The sequence below is a fragment of the Rhincodon typus genome, chromosome 7 (genome assembly GCF_021869965.1).
Source record: "Rhincodon typus isolate 14 chromosome 7, sRhiTyp1.1, whole genome shotgun sequence".
Classification (NCBI taxonomy): domain Eukaryota; kingdom Metazoa; phylum Chordata; class Chondrichthyes; order Orectolobiformes; family Rhincodontidae; genus Rhincodon; species Rhincodon typus.
The window spans coordinates 24,787,418-24,808,192 of NC_063338.1; the positions used below are offsets into that span (position 1 = coordinate 24,787,418).

The following is a 20,775-nucleotide window of genomic DNA, read 5'->3' on the forward strand; positions in this document are numbered from 1 at the left end:
TGACGTGGATGTTATCAAAGAAAAATTGACTGTAAAATAAACAAAATCCATCTTCAAAAGCTGACTATAAATGTTTATAAACATCACAGCCATTCTGTGTCCCTTATTTTTAGTTAAAAGAAAACAGAAATATAAATTGATGGCACTGCCATTATGCTTGTACAACTTTCATTAAACATAGTGAGCACAGGAAAGCTATGCTAAAATTATTTTCACATTTCATCATGGTTGGAAAACTTTCTAGCAGTATGAATAGAAAATGAAAAGCTACAAATTTGCACCTAGAGATTATAATAAAGCAGGAGATTTAGTTAATAGATTCAACATGCTTTCTTTTCTGGCAGTTGGGGTGGTACTCAGCAACTTGGTCAGAGACACTTCCTCTGGCATTACGTGTCACTCTTCATGAGAATGTCTGTTTTGGACACTTCTATATTGAACAAGTCCTGTGCTTTAGATAACTAACGAAAATATAAGTCACTTCTGAGATTCAGTGCAAGCACAAAATTGATCCAATTATTCTAAATTTCTTGCATTACTGTAACCATTCCGTATTTCGAACCAATTAATTCATGTCATGACTTCTAACTAATTGGAATAGGCGAGAAAAAAACTACCTGTGAGTAAAAATGAAGCTCCCTCTCCCCTTAGATGCTCAAGGAAAATGTCTTGAGCATAACATTTATCTACATAATAATCCAGGATTACACACTCATGTGAGAGGGAATGAAAGCGCTGGATATATGTCACTGAAACATGGCTTGCAGATCTGTGATCTGTGACTGATCACCAAGTCCATAGGTAACTTGGTTTTTTTATTCCACCAATACTCTATTAAAATATACAAGTTCTTTTTTCCAGGAATTCAAGAACTATAGACTTTTCTTGCCAAAAAGCAGCTGTTTTGCAAATAATAGCAGATCCAAAGCAAATATTATTTATTTAAATATGTATAATGGGATAGAGAGAAAAGTTATTTAAGCATGCTGAGCATTGAAGATTGGCAACTTCAGAAACATGCAGTTTTGTGGCATTCGCAACCAGTTTTCCCTGTAAAGCATATGGTTCTGCCCTAAAGTCATGGGGGAAGATGGGATGGCCTTGGATACTCACTTTTCTTTTTAACCAGTTACGCTAAAGATTAATGTTTTCTTTATCTAAAGTTATCATAAATCATCTTTAATTTAGCCAACTAATCCTTGTTTAATTTCACATGCAAAGCAAAATCGATCCTGTTCAAGAGCGGTAAAACAGACCAGCAGCTGACTGAAGGAGGCATGCAAAGGCAAACATAGTCTCTGTACAGATTAAACCATCTGTAGCCAGTATTGTGCAAGGAACACCTCCACAGTTCTGAGAATTTCTGCCGATTTCTGGCAGTTTTACTTATTTTAATAAATTCTACCCAGAGCATGTGATTTGCAGGATCTCTTTTTCAAACTGTTAAATTACTATTTTTATTTACAAGATAACAGTGTATAAAAAGAAAGAAATACATATGACACTTTACAGTGTTCATCCAGCTTTTAAGCAGGGTCTCATCAATCTCCTCCACCTCCTTGCTGGGTCCTCACTTGCTCCTTCTCCCTTTGGGGTTAGTGTGCCAATCATTGGAGATTGCTGTTCCTGCTGAAGTTGTAATTGTTGGCTTCTTCAAGTTACCTTCAGAGTTGTGCCAAGGCCATGAGGATTTCATATGGGATCTCCATGTGAGATCCACGAGCAGGTAATCTGTAAGGAAGGATACAAAGAGAAGTCAATTTTATTGAAAGAATTCTTGGGCCCTCACAGGGGGCTAACCTGTACACTTGCATTCTTAGCACTCACTCACTCACTCACTTTGAGCTTAGTTGTTTGCTTACAGCATTACTGCCTTGCCTTTTCACAACTTGTCCTTCAGCCAAAGATATCACAGTGCTGCTTATTATGGTTCTCGGCAGTCTTCAGTCAAGTCTAGGAAGATAGCCTTCAGTTAGAGGCTCCAGGCACAGTAAGGCTAAGGGAGCCTCCGATACCAGTCTAGAGGCTTGGACATGATCAGTCAGCTGGTCAGGGTGATCCAAGTCAAGGTGCTCTCCACGTAAGTGGTAAGGAGCCAAATATCAGGCAGTCCATCATCCATTTTGACTCTTCCTGCCCTTACGTGCTCTTTTCCTCCTGGAAGAAGACAGAAGCAGGTATTAAAGGAGATGAAAGTGGGTGGCGTAACTGTTCTTATTGGCGCAGACTGGGAGATGCCCTGAACAGTAAGTAGGCGGCAGAGAAGGCATGCAGGGATTAATGATGTTGGGTTTGTGGTGAGTGACAGTAAGTGACGGAAGATGTTGCAGGCATTTCCCCACAGAAGGCTGTGGTTGCAAGAAAGGAGCACATTGGCAGGACCCCGAGGATAACATTGGATGGGAGCAACTAGAGGAGCAAAGAGCATGAAGTCTATGGAGAGGGAAAGATGTACTTTTGAAGCTGTTTCAGTTTCAGTAATACCAACTTAATATTAATTTATTCAGTATCTTACCATTTATACAGTTTATTCAGTAATTTATTCTGTAATCAAAAATAGCACCGGAACATGGTGACATTATCCACTTTTCACTGTACCTAGGTACAAAGTGACAATATATTAAATAAATGAATATGTAGCAGTTGTAAACCTTTCAGTATCATTGCCAATACAATTCATTGCTTTACAATATATCCACACAGTCAAATGCTGATGTTATAAAATGAAATATATAAGACTAAAAGCTTGTAAAGTTAAGAAACTTAGCAGGCAGCATCGAATTTTGCCAGTTTGAGTCATATTTCTAAATTGTTTGCAGTTTGGTGTTAAACAGTGATGCAATTAGATCTTCTCAATACAATTACCAATCTGCAGTGAACATACTAGTTCACTTATTTAAAGTCATTGAATAATCATAGGAAACTGAGCAAACAGCTGGTTGGATAGAACTAAATGTTGACTAAAATAAAAACTCATTTCTATTACATAGCCCAGTGGTGTGTTGCAGTTTACTAAGGGAGTCTGTGCTGCTGACGCAACATGTAGTTTTCCATGCACAATGTAGTCTAGAGCTGCAGATCGTGATGGTAGAATCTCCAATGCTCTTTCCACCACATGGTTGTCCAAGAATCTCTCATCATCCACCATTGGCATGTGCTGGAGGATTTTCAAGTTAATGTTGAACTTGTTTGGCCATGTTATGAGGAAAACTTTCCTTGTCATCAAGCTCTGAAGTGCAACTTGAACCTGGAGCTTCTGGCTTGGACGTATGGCTGCTACTCACTGTGCCACACAATCTCCCCTTGCATCAGGGTGTGTGCAGTTATTTCCAGATAAAAGTGCTGAATTGTTGCTAGTCAATCCAGAGAACCCCTTTCACCTTTAAAGAAAAAGTTTTTTAACCTGACTTGCACTTCTTGAATAGATGCAGTTTTAAAACCCTCCAAAAGTCTCTGTTACTCTGCTCAGCTCAATTCTTTTAAGCGTGTAATTTCTGGCGCAATTTACATACGTGTCCAGCCTCAGATTTGGAAGAGGATGAATTACATGATATAAATATTGTCATAATGGGAGACGGAGATATAGTGATAATTTTATTGGACTATTAATCCAGAGGCCCAGGCTAAAGCTGTGAGGACATGGTTTAAAAACCCATCAAGGCAGCTGGTGGAATTTGAATGTAATTGAAAACCTGTCTCAGTGATTGTAACTATTAAACCACCATCTAAAGTTGTAAAAACCAAAAGGTTCACTGATGTGCCATTAAGAAAGGAATTCTTCCATCCTTATTTGGTCTGGTCTATATGTGACTCCAGACCCACAGCAATGTGCCCTTAACTGCCCTCTAAAATGGCCTAGCAAGGTACTCAGCTCAAGGGACAGTAGGGATGGTCGACAAATGCTGGCTATGCCAGGGTCTTTTCCCCGGGGTAGGGGAGTCCAAAATTAGAGGGCATAGGTAAGAGGGGAAAAGTTTAAAAGGGGCCTAAGGACAACTTTTTCACACAGAGGGTGGTGCGTGTATGGAATGAGCTGCCAGAGGAAGTGGTGGAAACATTGAAAAGGCATCTGGATGGGTATATGAATAGGAGGTGTTTAGAGGGATATCAGCCAAATGCTAGCAAATGGTATTAGATTAATTTAGGTTATAAGGTTGGCATGGACGAGTTGGACAAAAGGGTCTGTTTCTATGCTTTACAACTCTATGACTCTATGATGCCCACAGCCCAAGAAAAAACTAATGAAGAAAATCTTACCAACAGGAATTGTGCTAGGATTTAGCTCATAGTAAAATAACAATGGCTCAGCATGAAAAGGAGAAGTTTTTTATAAAAGCTAAATTGTTTGAATGCTTAAACAGCACGTTAGCAATATGTAGCCCACGTTTCTCTTCAATTTGAAAGAGTTGGAAGGATTACTGCAGGTGGTGCTGTAAAGGAGAATGGTTTCACTGAGAATTGCTACAGTTTTGCCTTTGGTCTAAGGCAATAAGATTGCGTAACAGCCCTGTTCTCTGAAGATTCACCCACCAGTTTCACCTTTTTTAATTAATGTTGGCACTGTGCATTGTCATCTGATGTAGCCATCGTGGCTTCTCCTTGCATGATAACCAATGTAACTTAAAAGGGCCAAATTTTTTTATAGCCAGGACTAATGGTGAGGGTAAAGCCACAAAATATTAATGTTACACTTGCTTATTTTAATAATATTTGACACACTCATATCATGGGTTAAGAAAGTAGGCTTTTGAGATCAGACATCTAACAGTATAGTCTACATCTCCACAATTGTCATACCAGTGGTTTGGAACTTTAAAGAAAGGCTATATATAGACAATGGTGTGACTATACTTTTGTCACTTATGTTACTTACTATATGAAAAACTCAACATCACATAAGAAACTGCAGTTACTTGAAATAAACAAGAATGTACTACACAGATGTGAAATTGTAAAGCTCAGATCTGTTACTGATTCGAATTTTACCTATGATATTCCATAATATTTCACCAGATTCTAACTACATTTGAAGACAATTAAGATAATATCTAACTGAGTAGGGCAGCCTTTGGTTAAATACCCTGCTGTCTTTCACATCGTATAACGCACACCCACATTGCTGTGATTTTTTCCAAAGAGTTTAATCATTCAAAAAGTTTAATTATACTACACTATTTTATTTTCTGAATCTGGAAATATTTTTGAATTGAAGTGTTTCAATTATTTTTTAAAATGATCATTTTAAAAAAAAAATCCTATCTTGCTATTATAAATAGAGATAACACAGTGTGGAGCTGGAGGAACACAGCAGGCCAGGCAGCATCAGAGGAGCAGGAAAATTGATGTTTTGGGTCAGGACCCATCTTCAGAAATGGGGGTGTTCCTGGATCAGTGGGGTGAAAACAGATTCAAGGCAAGCAGAGGTAAATGCAGTGGGGCAGGAGCAGGCAGAGACAATGGGTTGGCTGGGGCAGTCAGGTATGTGGATTTTGGGAAGGAGATAGAAACGGGCGGTGCAGGGTCGGGGAACGATGAGGTTGGAGGCTGCGGGTAACAGGTCACCTGAGGTGATAAGGTTATGGATGGGCTGGGAGATGATGGCCTGGTGGTCAAGGGTGGGGTCATGATCAAGGGGGCGGTAGGAGGAGGTCTCAGAAAGTTGGCACCTGGCCTTGGCTATGTAAAGGTCCGTGCGCTATACCACTACTGCGCCTCCCTTATCTGTGGGTTTGACGCCGTTCTATCCTGCTCCTCTGATGCTGCCTGCCCTGCTGTGCTCCTCCAGCTCCACACTGTTATCGCTGACTCCAGCATCGACAGTTCTTACTACCCCTATCTTGCTGTTGTTATTTTTTTAAATGAAACTCATCAGAGCAGCCATTTCCTTTGTTGCAAATTGTTTCTGTTTACATTTCAAGGCATTCTGATGTCACATTGCCATGGCCTGCAGCATAATCTATTCTTATATGGACAACTGCTATACTGTATTACAACACTACATTCTAGTGCTTTTTTTTCAAATTATATTTATTACTTCCCTGATGTAAATACAGCAAATGTTAACTTGGCTATCAAAAATCAATGTCCCTGATTTATCTGTACTTATTTACAAAAAAAAGGGGAACAAATTAAAACTTAAATGGCTAGCACAAAAACAAAATACTACAGTGACTGTTAATCTGAAATGGGAACCAAAATTACGAGAAAACCTCAATGCCAGGCAGCATTGTGGAGAGAAACAGAGTTAATGTTTCAGATTTAATTGACCACATTTAATTAGAATGATCAAAACATAAGGATTTTTAAGGAAGTGAAGTAGGCAGTGAGGATTGGGCAGACTATTAAAACAAACAAACTGTATTTTTCCCCCACTCTATTCCTGTATTATGTTACTATGCTTTGATCTTTTACCATAAGATTTGACACAGCTACATAAGAACATTGAATATGAAAGAACCTCATCAATTTTGCAACCATCATACAGCCATTGCTAAGTAAAGTTCATTTCAGACTTTTCTCTGAATTACAGTGTACTACACAGTGATCTATTTGAATCTCAGTACACTGAGTTCAAGCAACTAAGCATGATTGTATACAATATGCACTTATATTTGTCAATTACATTTGGGACATTAAAGGGATTAGCATTGGCATGTGTTGCAACCTTTAAGGAAATTATATAATTTGTGCATGCAAGGTTTCAGAAGTTTTGACATTGAGTAACCATCAAAAGTGTGCAGCTGTGATAATGATGCTATAAATAATTAACATGTAGCCTGCGATTCATTTTAAAAATACCAGACTAAATGCTAGTTTACAAAAATATCATAACCTATCATATACTTTGTAGCACAAGTATTATTTTCTTCTTTATGCAATATAATTTATAAGACATCAGGGTGTTTTATTAAGCAAGTAGATAACTGAAAAAGATGTTTTTTTTAATCAACCTCATTTTTCACAGACTTTTCGCAGCCTGTATGGAGAAGACTGGATAATTTCCTCATCAATCACACATAGAAACCCCCTGCCGTAAGTGACAGTAATTGATGTTATGGATAATTTCTGTTTGCTGTTCTTTCTAGATTTCTTTTTAAATCGACTTTATTTGTTTTGATGTTAGCGACTGTAAAATTCATTTTCCTTTAAGGCCTGCTGGTTGCACGTCCTAACTCATTTGCAAATCATTGTCTGACACAGTGGTTTCAACAGTCACTTTGAATTTTATATCATTGTGAATGAACCTCCATATATAAAGCATAGATACAAGCTCTATATTTCCTATTTTTTAAGATAAGATAGCAATAGTCTTACATTTACATTTTTAAAATATTTTATTGTTTGTAATATCATCTCAATTCCTCAAAGCCCCAAGCATAATGTAAAGTCGGACATAGTTTCAGAGACGAAAGCAGAGAGAGCTGGAGAAACACAGCAAATCTGTTGAGAGAAAGACAGAGTTAACTGTTTGGGTCCAGTAACCCTTCGTCAGAATGGTTCTGATGACAGGACTTGAAACATTATCTCTGTTTCTCTCTCAACAGATGTTGCTGACCTGCTGTGCTTCTCCAGCACACTCTGCTTTCGTTTCAGTTTTCCAGTATCCAGTTATTTGTTTTCATTGTTTCATAGATACTAGCCACTTTCATTGCCTTGCTCAAGTAGAAATATATTTATGAGAGTAAGAATCTGAACTTTGTTCATTAAGTTGCAACCAAAAGTGGCCATTGAATAACTATCATCAGTGACATTAATTTATGATGTACATTTTCCAGAATAATATTCTTGCTATATTTGAATTCTAGCTCCCATGAAATGTCAATGTTGCATGTAAATGCCAGTAGTGAACCCCAAACTGAAATAATTCTGTGATCTGAGAAATTCACTGATGCCTCAACGTAGTTTGCTGGTGATATTTTGACTCTAGACTGTAACAGTGTTCAATATTTCAAAATCAAATTATCAGAGACGATGATAATCTGAGATAAAAACAGAAGATGGTGGAAATACTCAGCAGGTCAGGTAGTACCTGTCAAGAGACAAACAGATTTGACATTTCAAGGCAATTAACCTTCATCAGAAGCCATTGTATAAGGCGTAGAATTATGCCATCTTCATGGTGTGCTTAGAAGCCACCCCGTAGGATTAGTTTGACCTCTGAGCTAATAAACAGCACAGTAAGCCTTAATGGCTCAGATCTTCCCATAGGAAGATATTCATTCCTGTAGCGTTGGCAGGGTTCCAATTCAATTGGCTCCCTTTGAAATGCCCAGGAAATTGCAATATCAAATGGGTAATTGTCTGGTGTGTGAGACCCTCTGAAAAATTCCCCAACACCAAGTTAGAGAGTTGGAGACTCCAGAAGATCTCAGCTTAGTAGTTACCCAGGAAACATTAGAGGAATTAAAACCTGCTGAGGCTTGGGTAACTATCGGGCTGATTTACATAACTCAATTTCCCAAAGGAATCCAACACCGCGCCTCTCTCACCTGGCAGAACCCAACCTGAACTTCCTGACCCACCCTACCTTAGCCGACAGACCTGTTATTCTCCAGTAGCAAGACTGGGCACTCCCCAGTAAAGACATTGCCTGACCCTCTCATGCATTATACCCCTCACTGACCTGGAAAGATGCCCTTGCCCACCTGCCACCCCAGCCCCTCACATTCCTGTCAGCCTACCTCCGTCCTACTGGCGCCTTAACGTTTCACCTGTCTGGCAACCCAATGCTTTCACCGGCCAGGCACCCTTCACCCCAAACCATCTGGCATCCTAAACCCTCATTGACCTTACTCATTTTTCCTCTTTTAGTATCTGTGAAAGTAAATTGAAGCCCTTTAAATCCTGGAATACAATAGAAACTCTCATGAGAAAAGGACCAGGGTTTCAATAGTGATCCACTTCACTGATGACTGTATGGAATCCTGGATTGGAAGGCTCCTGGTTTGGACGTTCACATAGACAACTCCTCTTAAGGTTCTGGCAAAGGGTCACTGGACCTGAAACATTATCTCTGCTTTCTCTCCACAGATGCTGCCAGAACTCCTGAGTTTGTCCAGCAATTTCTGCTTTTGCAGAAGGTAAGATCTGATCCTCATCAGAAGATATGGTCCAATTTGTAGATAGGCTGTACCTACTGTGGACACCTCTGAAACTCAGACGCTTTGCTCATCTGCAAGTATATATATGACACGACACACGTGTGCAAAAATGGAAAAGTACTTCAATTTCTGCAATTCTCTGGCCTAGAGAATTCCAAAGATTCAGAACGCTTTGTTTAAAGAAATTTCTCAACTGCGTCCTAAATGATCAACTCCTTATGCTGAGATTTTGTCCCTGTGTTCTAGATTTTCTAGCCGGAGGAAACAACTTCTAGACAGCCATTCTACGAAGTTCCCTCGTAATCTTGCTTGTTTCAATTATGTTCCCTCTCTTCATTCTAAATTTCAGACAATAAAGGCCCAGTTTACTGAGCCTCACATCAAAGGGCATCCCATGCATCCCAGCGACCTCGTAAGCCTGTGTTAAGTCACTTCCAAGGTCAACACTGTAATCAAGGTGCATTTTCACCCAAAGGCTTCTTTTCTATCATTATTTCCAAAGTGAATAGCCTCACATTTACTAAATTATACTCCAACAATCCCTAATCCCTTTATTACCCAGTCACATAACTTCTCTATTTCTATTTGCGGACTGTCCTCCTCACAGCTTTCATTCCCATCTAGTTTTGTATCAATGATCTTTGATACATTACACTCAATCTCCTTGTCTCAGTTATCAATGTGGATCGTAAATAGCTGATGTCCCTGCACTGATCCTTGTGGCAACCCATTGGTCACAGCTTGCTAGTTTGAAAATGCCCTTTTATGCCCACTGTTTTTATGCCTCCTGTCCGTGAATTAATCCTCTACCTGTGCTTATATGCAACCCCAACTCCACAAGGCCTTATTTTGCTTATTAATATTTTATGTGGCACATTATTGAATGAACTTTCAAGTATACCATGACCATTGGCTCCTCTTTATCTACCCTAACAGTTAAATCCTGAAAGTCCCGCAGCATGTTAGCCATTTATGATTTCCCTTCCATAAAATCACATTGACTCTGCTTGATTATATAATGATTTTCTCAGTGCATTGTTAAGAATTCCTAACAGCAACATCACATCTGCTTACTTCTTATCTACTGGGAACACTCCAGAATCTAGGAAATGCATAACCAGTACAGCTATATCTGCAACTACCTCTTTTAGCATACATCTGAGGGTTTTATCAGGTGAAATATACATTTAATTTAGGAGTAGAAGTAGCATACCCTGATAAATAAGGGAGAGAAAGGTTATCAAGAATCTACCTCAATCTGCCTTAAAAACATCCAAAGATAATATTCTCATTTCTGTCTTAAATAGGCCACCCCTTATAATTAAACAGTAACTCCCTAGTTCCAGATTCCCCAACAAGAGGAAACATCTTTCCTACGTCCACCCTTTCAAGGCTCCTCAATAACTTGTATGTTACAATCAAGTCACCTCTTACTCTTCTAAACACCAGCAGGTACAAGCCTAGTTTGGCCAACTTCTGCCCATAGTTTTGTTTATTAAATTTTCTACTATTTTCTCTTTTCCAGAATTAATTACTTTAAGTTTGTCATTCTTTTTAGCCCCTTGCTCATCCTCTATTTCTGGTATGTAACTTGTCTCTTCTGTTTTGAAGATAGGCACAAGCTAATTGTTCAAAGTCTCTGTCATTTCCTCATTTCCCATAATTTCTCTGATCTCTATTCTAAGGGACTAATGTTTATTTTAGCTACACACTTCCTTTTTCATACATTTGTAAAAGCTCTTTACAGCTTGACAGAACAGCTTGCACATGTATATAAGTAGCTCTGAGTTATGTCCCTTCGAGCAGATTTCCTGACTCTTGCTGTGCACCTTCCTGAAGAAACAAACGGTGACACACAGAAGAACAAGGAACAGGAGTAGGCCATTCAGCCCCTTGAGTCTGCTCTGCTCTGCGATAAGCTAATGGCTGATTTGATTGTGGTCTCAACTTCACTTTTTAGGTGTGCCCCCTATAACCCTTGACTCTCTTGCTTCCACTGCTCTGCGGGGAAGAGATTTCTACAGACTAACAACCCTTTCGGAAAATTCTCCTCACAGTCTTAAACGGGAAACCACTAACTTTTAAAGTTACTTCCTAGTGTTCTTAACAAGGAATAACATCCTCTTAGCATCCACCTTGTCACTTCCTCTCAGGATCTTGTGTGTTCCGATAAGATCACAGTTTCTGAACCTCAATGGGTATGTTTCTGAACCTCAATGGGTAGATGCCCAATCTGCTCAATCTTCTCTGATTAGATAAACCTTTCATGGAATCAGATGACTGAACATTATCTGTACTGCATCAAATGCAATTATATCCTTTCCTAGGCAAAGACACCAAAATTAACACACAGTATTCCAAATGCAGCTGAACCACAGTCCACTGCAGCTGCAGCAGCATCTCAACAAGAAATGTTTTATGAACTTGCACCAATGGGATCAGGAGTGTGCCAGTTGATCAAAAGGTCCACATAATCAATGTAAAAACACACACTAAGTAATAGAGACATAATGCTGGAGATGTACACATCACTGTTATATTTTATTTACAGCGTAAATCACTTAAGTAATAATCCAACTTTGCCTTAAGTAAAACTTAAACGGCAGAGAGCTTACTCATGCACACACTAAACTGACTACTTGGAGATTGCAATAATGGAGTAAACTTCCCATATTTGAGGTATATAGCTTTTGCTGGTTTATTGAGGGTGCCAATTCATAAGGTGCCAGTTAAAACAAAGTTTGCCGTACTTTTATATTCAATTCCCCTCACAATGAATGCCAAGATTCTATTTGCCTTCCTAATCACTTGCTGCACCTGCACCCTAACTGTTGTATGTTTGTGTAAATATGGCAGATTGTCACTTTAAGAGACTGATCAGCCCTTTTAGGCAAGAAACAGTTTAGTCTAATCTTGCTGCATGGAGAGTAAGTATCTCCATAATAAAGGTCTTATATTTAAAGCTTCATCCTCCTGATTCTTTCTGGAACTCAACGCTAACCTTTTGTGATTCACGACCTAGGACATTTAGATGTCACTGTAATGTAGAGTTTTCAGTAATCGCTCTCAGTTCAAATAACATACTGCTTTCCTATTTGTCTTGCCCAAAATGACAGGCTCCTGATTTTCCCATATCATAATCCATCTACCTATTTTTGTCCGCTCACAATTTATCCAAATCCCTCTATAGACTCTATGTCCGGCTGACAATCTATTTTCCTTCATGTTTTTGTGTTATCAGCAAATTTAGCTATCATACATTTGGCCCCAAGAAATTGAAATGGATTATAAATAATTAAGGCCCCAGCAGAGATCTCCTGTTGCATTCCACTAGTTACAGATTACCAACCCAAAAAGGATCCATTTATGCTACTCCTGTTACCTAAGCAATGTCCTGTCCACGGTAACATGTTAATTCAACACCAATAGCTCTTATCTTGTGTAGTAACCACTGCTATGGTATCTAGTTGAATGCTTGCTAGAAACCCAAATCGACCACATCAGTAGGTTCTCCTTGAATATTATTAGAGTTCTCTGACGAAGTAAAGTAAACAATGTTTTTTTCAAAACCATATTGAATCTTGATTGTAAAATGATTTTTAAATGTCCTGCTATAGTCTCCTTATTAATTGTACTTTCCCATGACAGGCATTAGACTATAGCTTCCTGCTTTCTATCTCACTCTGTACTTGAACAGAAGTGTTAAATTAACAACTTTCCAATCTGCTGGGACCATTTCAGAATCTACGGAGTTTTGAAAGATCACAACAAATGCATGTTATCTCTGCTTATTTTAAGAGTCTAAAATGAAAGCCACCAGGTCCAGAGGACTTGCTAACCTGTAGTTATTACTTTTCCCAATATCATTATCCTTGTGGTTTAAGTTTCTCCCTGTCTTTTACCACATGATTTTCAAGAGTTGTTTTTTGTGTGTGTCTTAGTGAAAACAGGCACAAAATACCTGTTTATCATTTCCACCATTTCCATGATTTCCTATTCTCACCCTTTAATGGGCTAACACTCACTACAATTACTCTTTCCTTTATAAAATCTATTTGTTATATTTTTAGCTAGCTTTCCCTCATACTCTCATTTATTCATCTTTATTATGTTTTCATCATTCTTTGCCGATTTCTGAAATTTGTTCAAATTTCTGACCTACCAGGTAATACAACATTCTCCCGAGCATTTTTTAAATCAAAGAAATTTTTCTTTGCTGAGAATTATGAGAGATCACTGTACATGTCTGCCATTGATTCTCTACTGTCCTACATTTTAATCCTTTTTGCAACTTCATTTCTCTAATTCTGTGTTAATACCATGGTAATTGCTTGCAATCGTGTTTATGATAACAGTCTTAAGCCCACACTTCTCAACTGCAAAGTGAATGTGAAATTCTATCATGTTACAATCACTAATGCCTAGAGGCTCCTTTATTATAAGGTTATTAATTAATTCTCTTTCATTGAACATTGCCAGGTCTAAAGTAGTCTATTTTCTGGTTGGCACTCGAATCTATGCTCTAAGAAATTTTCCCAAATATTCTCTATGAACTCAGCTTCCAGGCTGTATTTATCAATCTGATTTGTCTAATCTATATGAAGGTAAAAACCACCCATCATTCTTGCAGTACTCTTCTTACGAGCTCCTATTATTTCTTCCTGTATTTTCCATCCCACAGTAAAGCTGTCAGGAGGCTTTTAAACTACTTTCCTAAGTGACTCTGCCATGCCCACAAAGCATGAAGAGAAATCCTTTTTATTAAATAAATGAATCTAAATGCCCTTGCTTTTCTTTAAGTGGGCATATGTTGTATTTATCATAGGTACCAGCAACCTCAGAATGTGTCTCAAAAGTTCAATGGAAAAAAGGCCACATGAAATGTCATATCCTTGCATTTTGTAGACTTTTGAGCCAAACCCACAGACAGCATGCATCTCTCCATTTAGGTTTGGTTGAAAGAAAACACCAAAACCTTAAGTCTGAGATGGCACTTATAGCTCCATGATTTATCTCCTACAACACATGATGGTGACGACCAGATGCATCAAAGCCATCACAGTAACAAAGTGACTCATCCAGAATCTACAGCCACATGACTGAAACTTATGGTCTTTGAAAAGCCTTAATGCTCTACAGCTCATAAACTTTGAAATGAACCTGCTTTTATCATTAGGACAGAAAACAGCAAAGCAGGTCCAGGTTAATCTAAAAGCCTGTCTGGTGTCTGTTCCTCCCTGAAAACACTGCTTTCAGGAAGAATTTTGCATTTTTCTGGAAAAGTGAACTAATTCCTTATCTTCAATAATTGTGTTGCCACTCTTCCAGCTGCATCAGAGCTCCTTCAAAATAGGAATTCTGCCTGACCATCTGAAAGAACTGACTGGACATAGAATAGATTAAAGTCCAGCAAGGCAATGTGAATTAAAGCCAATACCTTTGATATTTAAGCGACTCATTATTGTGACATCTTATTTAAGCGACTTATTATTGTGACATCTTATTTTCCTTTTTTTTGCTTTCTTTCTTCTTTGCATGCTTATGTGTGTGCTAGTGCATGCCGTGATAAACACTTCTCCTGGGGTTTGAATGTGTAAATAAACCCTACCTAATTTTAACCCTAAAGAATTTGCTGTAGGGCATGTTAAAATTGGACTTCACAACTAGGGTTTGGGAAAAAGGAAAAGAAAATTTTAAAATCACCTGTATAATAAGCAGAAGAGGAGAAGAGTAAAATAATTCAATTCACTCCCTCTCTTTCTGTGATAATTTCTTACCCTTTCTTCTCTTTACCAATACTGATTCTATATCTTGATCTTCTTTATTAAGGTACTCTCTCATACTAACATGTTGACTGGGGTGGACAAGGTCAGAAGTCACACGACACCAGGTTATATTCCAACAGATTTATTTGAAAATACAAGCTTTTGGAGTATACCCCCTTCATCAGGTGAAGGGGCTATGCTCCGAAAGCTTGTGTGTTCAAATAAACCTGTTGGACTATAACCTGGTGTCGTGGGATTTCTGAACTCACACTAATGTAACAGAGCTACCCCACTCCCACCTATTCCTAAATTTCCTGGCAACACAGCAGAGTTCAAACCATTATATCCATGCTACATGAACTGAATATCAACATTTGAATATGTTGGAAATGAGTAATTAAAATGTTTTTTTCCATCTCATAAAAAGTTCTATAACATTTTACAGTCAATCAATTACATTGTGATATGCAGTTAATGCTTAGCCTGCAGTTTCACACCTATTTGCACAAGTGAGATGAATGATCTGTGTTTGTTGGATTTAATTGTGAGAGGGATTATTCACCTGGGACATCAGGAAATTACAGTGGAAAATGTTATGCTTTCTGGGCAGTTGGTTTGTTTTTTCTTCACTGAAACAACTAATAGCTCATCACCCCTCATGAGCTAGGCTCCCATGAGGTTTAGGACTTGGGGTTTAACGTTGCACTACTGAGACACTAATCACTTGTCTGTACATTTCCATTCTTAATGTGTTGCACTGGGGCTCTGCCTCACTTAAAAGTGACTATTGCCTTGACTCTCACAAACTCCAGCTACTCTTTATTTAATGTATTGAATCCTCATTTTACTAATATGACTTTAAAACAGATTATTCTATCCTCACTTAGCAGATCAATAGCATGTGACTGTTGATGTCAGTATCAGGTCACTTTATACTTTATTATAATACCAACACGTGCATTCTCATTATACCACCATTGTCTGAATCTCTGACAGGCTGCACCTCAGATAATGCAGCACTCCTTTAGTTCTGTTAGCTCTCAGTTTGAAATTAGTCAGGTGTTGGTGGCACCAAATGAGTTAAAGCTAACTCTGGAATGAATGTTTTTGTACTGTTTAAATTAAATTATATTTTTGAGGCATTTGCAAAGCCGATGAGTTTTAGAGCAACAAGACATTGTCTTTTTAGAATTATCCATGAATTGGTTTGGTCACCAAGAGATCAAGACAGAGGAACATGTCCTCGGAACTAACTGCAGTTCATAAAGTTTACTGTGTGATTAGGGATTTACAGAAACACTATTGAATAATGAATTGTGAGGGAGGCTGTTGGTATTCCTCTGGGAGGTAAATGCAACAGCCACATTTAAGAGTTATATAATAGAATGGCATGTAAAACAACAGGAAGAAAACTTCATAACAGCAAAATGGCTATTTTGTTGACCAGTGGAGAGGCTACAATCTAAATAGTTATGTAGAGTATTAAGAAAGTGATTTTCAGCCATTTTATACATTACCTCATTCAGAATCCTCCCTGTGGAGAAAGAAAAGCCTTCAAACCAACTACAGGTATTGTAAATATTTTCTGAGCCCTGCAAGTTTCAGTGTTAAGATAGGTTTGTGACAGATTCATTCAAAGACAATTTACTTTATAGAGAAACAACAGATAAACAATGGCAGAGTTTAGCAGGATTCAACTGACTATGTGTGTTTATAGTCATAGAGATCTATGGCACAGTAAAAGGCCCTTTGGCCCATTGCGTACATGCCAGTCAATAGCAATCATCCAACTATTCAAATCTCATTTTCCGCACGTGGCCCACAGCCTTGTGTGTCTTGACATTGCAAGTGCAGAGATGGTTTTGCATCTATCATCCTTACAGGCAGTGAGTTTCATATCCTTAATACCCTCTGAATAAAAAGGTTTTTCCTCACATCCCCTCTAAACCTTCTGCCCCTTAAATCTACGCCCCCGGTCATTGATCTCTCGAGCAGGGGGGAGAATCTCTTCTGGTCTACCCTATCAATGTAATTTTATGCATGTCAATCATGTCCCCTCTACTCTAAGTAAAGCAATCCCAGTCCAATTTCTATTCATATCTGAAACGCTTCAGCCCAGTACCTATAACTTTGAAACATCTAGTCTGAAATATTTCGCAACCGCGAATATTAGTTACCTAACAATTAATATCTCGATCGGTTGTTATCCTTATCCGTGAGGTTGCAGCGCTGAGGCTTTCTCGGTCAATAGGTGAATGCAACCAGTCCGCAAATTCGTGAAGTTCCCAGCAACCTATTTTTGATTGCAGCCCGAATGTGTTCTGTCACTTTAATCGGAATTCGAGAGTGTTTGAATGCAGCATCGCTTCCCTCGAACTCGGAAATCAAATGAAATGTGATTGATTATGTGTGGGCGCCGTTCTTTTTTTTATTTTGCAGAGAAAGCAGCTTATGAAACTCATGCTTACGGCATTTCTAAACTTTCCTGGCCCCTGCAGCTACATTACTACTCTCTGGAAAATATAAAGGATTGTACTCATGGCAACTGGCGTCATATCCCAAAATATACCGTGTTTACATTCGGATGAAGTCATAGCAACCAAGACAATTCTGGTGTTTACTTTGCATGTCTGTGATGGGAAGCGATTTAGTCGGTTCTATCGCAACATTGGACAATGCTATTTCACCAGGAGCGAAGCTAGGGATTCGCGAGTGACCGTTGCATTGTAAGATGAAGAATGATGAGGATTTCGAACAACTCACGTGTTTCTGGCATTTAATTCATTAGGTCTAAACTAGCAAGGTTGTGCAGTCCCTCCCCCTTCTCTACATGAAAGCTCGGAACATCACGACATGTAGATTGTCTCGCTCTCTCTGTATTGTCCAAGTCTTTAGAGGTCCCCGCTCCACGCGTGCTCCTGTTTATTTCGGTTCTGACAGGGGAAACGCAATACAATTATATGCCCTGCTTGCGATAAATTCACCAATGCTTTCCACTGCCCGCGATGAGTGATTCTTCAACGAACATAAAAAAAATTCTGAAAGTGATCAGCCGCAGTTCACGGCACGTGGAACAATGTCCCGGTGGAAAAAGAGAGCGGGTGAACACCACCAAACATTGGTATAAAACCTATCGGATCATCGCATTAAATTACAGCCTGATACCCAAACCTCCTGGTCTGCCTGAAAACATGTTACTTGCCAGTATACTCACAACAAATCTGGTGTCGGTTTCCTAATGACTGCTTGTTGCTCAGGTTCATGTGTGCGATTTTACTCTCTGTATATTACTACCGTGTCGCCTCCAGTACAATGAATGACTACATGTATCATTGGCTGAGGTGAATTGGGACGTCCTGAGATTCTGAAAAGGCCCTCTGTCAATGCAGGTCTTAAATTTTGTCCTGTGTTTGGGGAGTGTTGAAGGAATTCCTTTCTTTTAAAATAAAACCCTTCAAGATTACAGGACTATCATTGCCAGCGTGCATTTCCATTGCAGAACAGAGCCTGCATGTTTCAGTGAAGTGGCTTCATTGCTTCTGACTCCTGCCTGCATATACACAGCGTGCCCTGGTTCCGGCAAGAGCGAGCTTTAGGCTCGTGCTCGGTCGCGCGCGTGAGCCGCCCCAACCCGCGCTGAGGGGAAGCGCGAGCGCCAGCACCAGCACCAGCACCGGCTTGGACTGGGCGCGCACCCGACACAGTCATCAGAAACTCCTGTCCTGCAAGCAAAAGACAGACTCTTAGGGCACGTTTTCTTTCCTTAAAAAATAAAAGTGGAAAGGATTGAGAATTTTTTTTTGCACTGACCCGGTCAACGCTCTGACTGTCGGCTCTTCAAAAAAAACACAAAGTAAAATAACTCGCAGTTTATTCCGGAGAGAAGAACTGCCACTGGAGCTAGGGGAGGAGGAGAAGAAAGAGGGAAGAGGTTCTGAGGTGAGTGAATAAGAATTAGAAGGGTGGGGGGAAGAGAATGGAACAGCGCGGCTGGTGGAAATGTTTTGTTTTTGTAAAGGCAGACTTTGTTGTTGTTGTTATTGTTTGCTGGGTGTGAGTCGCTTGGCCCTGGGAAGGTGCAGTGCTGTATGTTTGGGCTTCTGAGGGAGTGAGGGGGGGTGAGGCGAGGGGAAAAGGCTGGCGTGCTTTGCAAAGCTATCGCCTGCACCTCGCCCCTGTCACTGGGGACTGTGCTGAAGGAACTGGACGAATGGATGGATAGCGCTGGCGCTGGCTGCACTGGGAGGTAAATTCACTTCCCCCTGTCAAAGTCTGCAATGGGATTTCCTCCCTCATTCTTTCTCCTCCAACCTCCAACCACCCCCCCCCCCCTTCTTATTTAGTGTCCCCTCCGGCCCCACAACCTCCTATTCGTACATAAGCCTCTTGGATCTTTACTTCTCAGTGTGTCGATTTCGTTGTTTAAGTCAACGCGTTCAGGGATGCGGAAACCTCGAGCGTACGTGCTCCTTTTGCAAGTACACAGTTACATATGTGACAACTTGTGCGAGCTCTTCTGAACGCGACCGAAAAGTTGCACATTGTGCAACAGTATTACCTTAGCTTTAAAGGAAGCTGATGGAGCGACAGTTATAAAACCAACCTAGGTATTTTGCTTTCCTCCAGTGCTGAAGTCTTGAAAACCAGTGAAATAGACAACTGGGTGCGAAGATAGTTTATGAACCTTTTGTAGACAATTGGATTTTTCTATCGCAGCAATACACACGTAGGTCTCGACTTTATAAGTTTGACATTGACCCCCATTCCTTGGTTCCCGGATTTGATCATTTGTAGCTGGAATGCGTAAATCAGCAAATATTAGTAAGTTGTTCCAGTCCTAAGCGATTAAAGTTTGCGTTTCAATGTTGCAAACAGTTATAGAGTCATACAGCACGGAAACAGACCTTACGTTGTTTCCAATTCAACTGTATTGAATCAATTCAGTTTAGAGCAGTCGGAACTATAGGTGCCTTGGCAACCCCGTCCAGATGATGATTAACGTCTGAATTTACTATATTTATCCCAGTGTGTGTGTTTGTACAATATATACATTTGATTGCACTGTTTCACAACTTAAACATCAGTTTTAAAAGCGAAATCCAGATTAACTCCCAGAACGTGTTCAAACCTGTTCTATTGGGACTCACCAACGTAAACAAATGGAAATTTATCAACTTACTGCCTAACATAGACGGATTTCTGATGTTGTAATGCCTTTCAGATTAATGGGAACTTTTTAATATCCAATAAGTAATTATCAAGATGATGAGCATTATGTCAAGATAGGCTGTTTAACTGTTTTAAAAGTTGAGATTGGAAGCATAAAATCTGAGTCTGCATCAATTTGGTTTACAGATTAGACAGAACATTCATGTTTTTCTTATTTTGTGGCGCTGATAATCTTTTTTTAAATTAAGATTCATAATAGAAATCTCATGTTGGTCAGATGAAACTGAGTTTGCCACTCAGTTGTCCAGAGTTTTGCATTGCTCAGATCTCATTTACTATGCAAAAATCCTGCCATCCATAAAGTTCATCACAGGTACTGGAGCTCTTGCTTTTCAGTGTTCCTTTCAATTTATCAGCAGTCCTTGAGATGATCTGTCTACTTTGCATTATAAAATGGTGTTTTGCAATCGATTTCACTTCTAAACTTGGTTGTTTCCATCCTACCACTCAAATTAGAACATTAAGAAATAGATGTTCTTTTATGTTGTATTTTAAAAAAGAAGTGCAGTAGAGACTTGTCTGATTTATGAGAAGTGTAATCTTTTTTGTTTAATAGCTTTTTAGCCACAGGCATTTAAATTGTCGGCTGAGTGGTTCTCAGTAGCTAGAAGGCTCATATACTGGAGAATTGTTTTGATCTCATGGCTTTCATTAATATTTTGTGACATGGCTTTTTATTT

General features: G+C 39.3%; 1 long non-coding RNA gene across 2 annotated transcripts; it reads right to left on the reverse strand.

The window, feature by feature from the left end:
• Positions 1–1,041: 1,041 nt before the first annotated feature.
• LOC125483549 lies at positions 1,042–18,414 on the reverse strand. 2 transcript variants are annotated; one of them, XR_007262493.1, is made up of 5 exons: positions 18,081–18,414; positions 17,630–17,799; positions 2,516–2,598; positions 1,840–2,157; positions 1,042–1,731 (listed from the first exon to the last, which is right to left on the reverse strand). It is a non-coding gene; the product is annotated as an uncharacterized LOC125483549 (long non-coding RNA). The 2 variants fall into 2 exon arrangements; XR_007262492.1 differs by lacking the exons at positions 17,630–17,799; positions 18,081–18,414 and adding an exon at positions 17,044–17,346.
• Between the last annotated feature and the right edge of the window lie 2,361 nt (positions 18,415–20,775).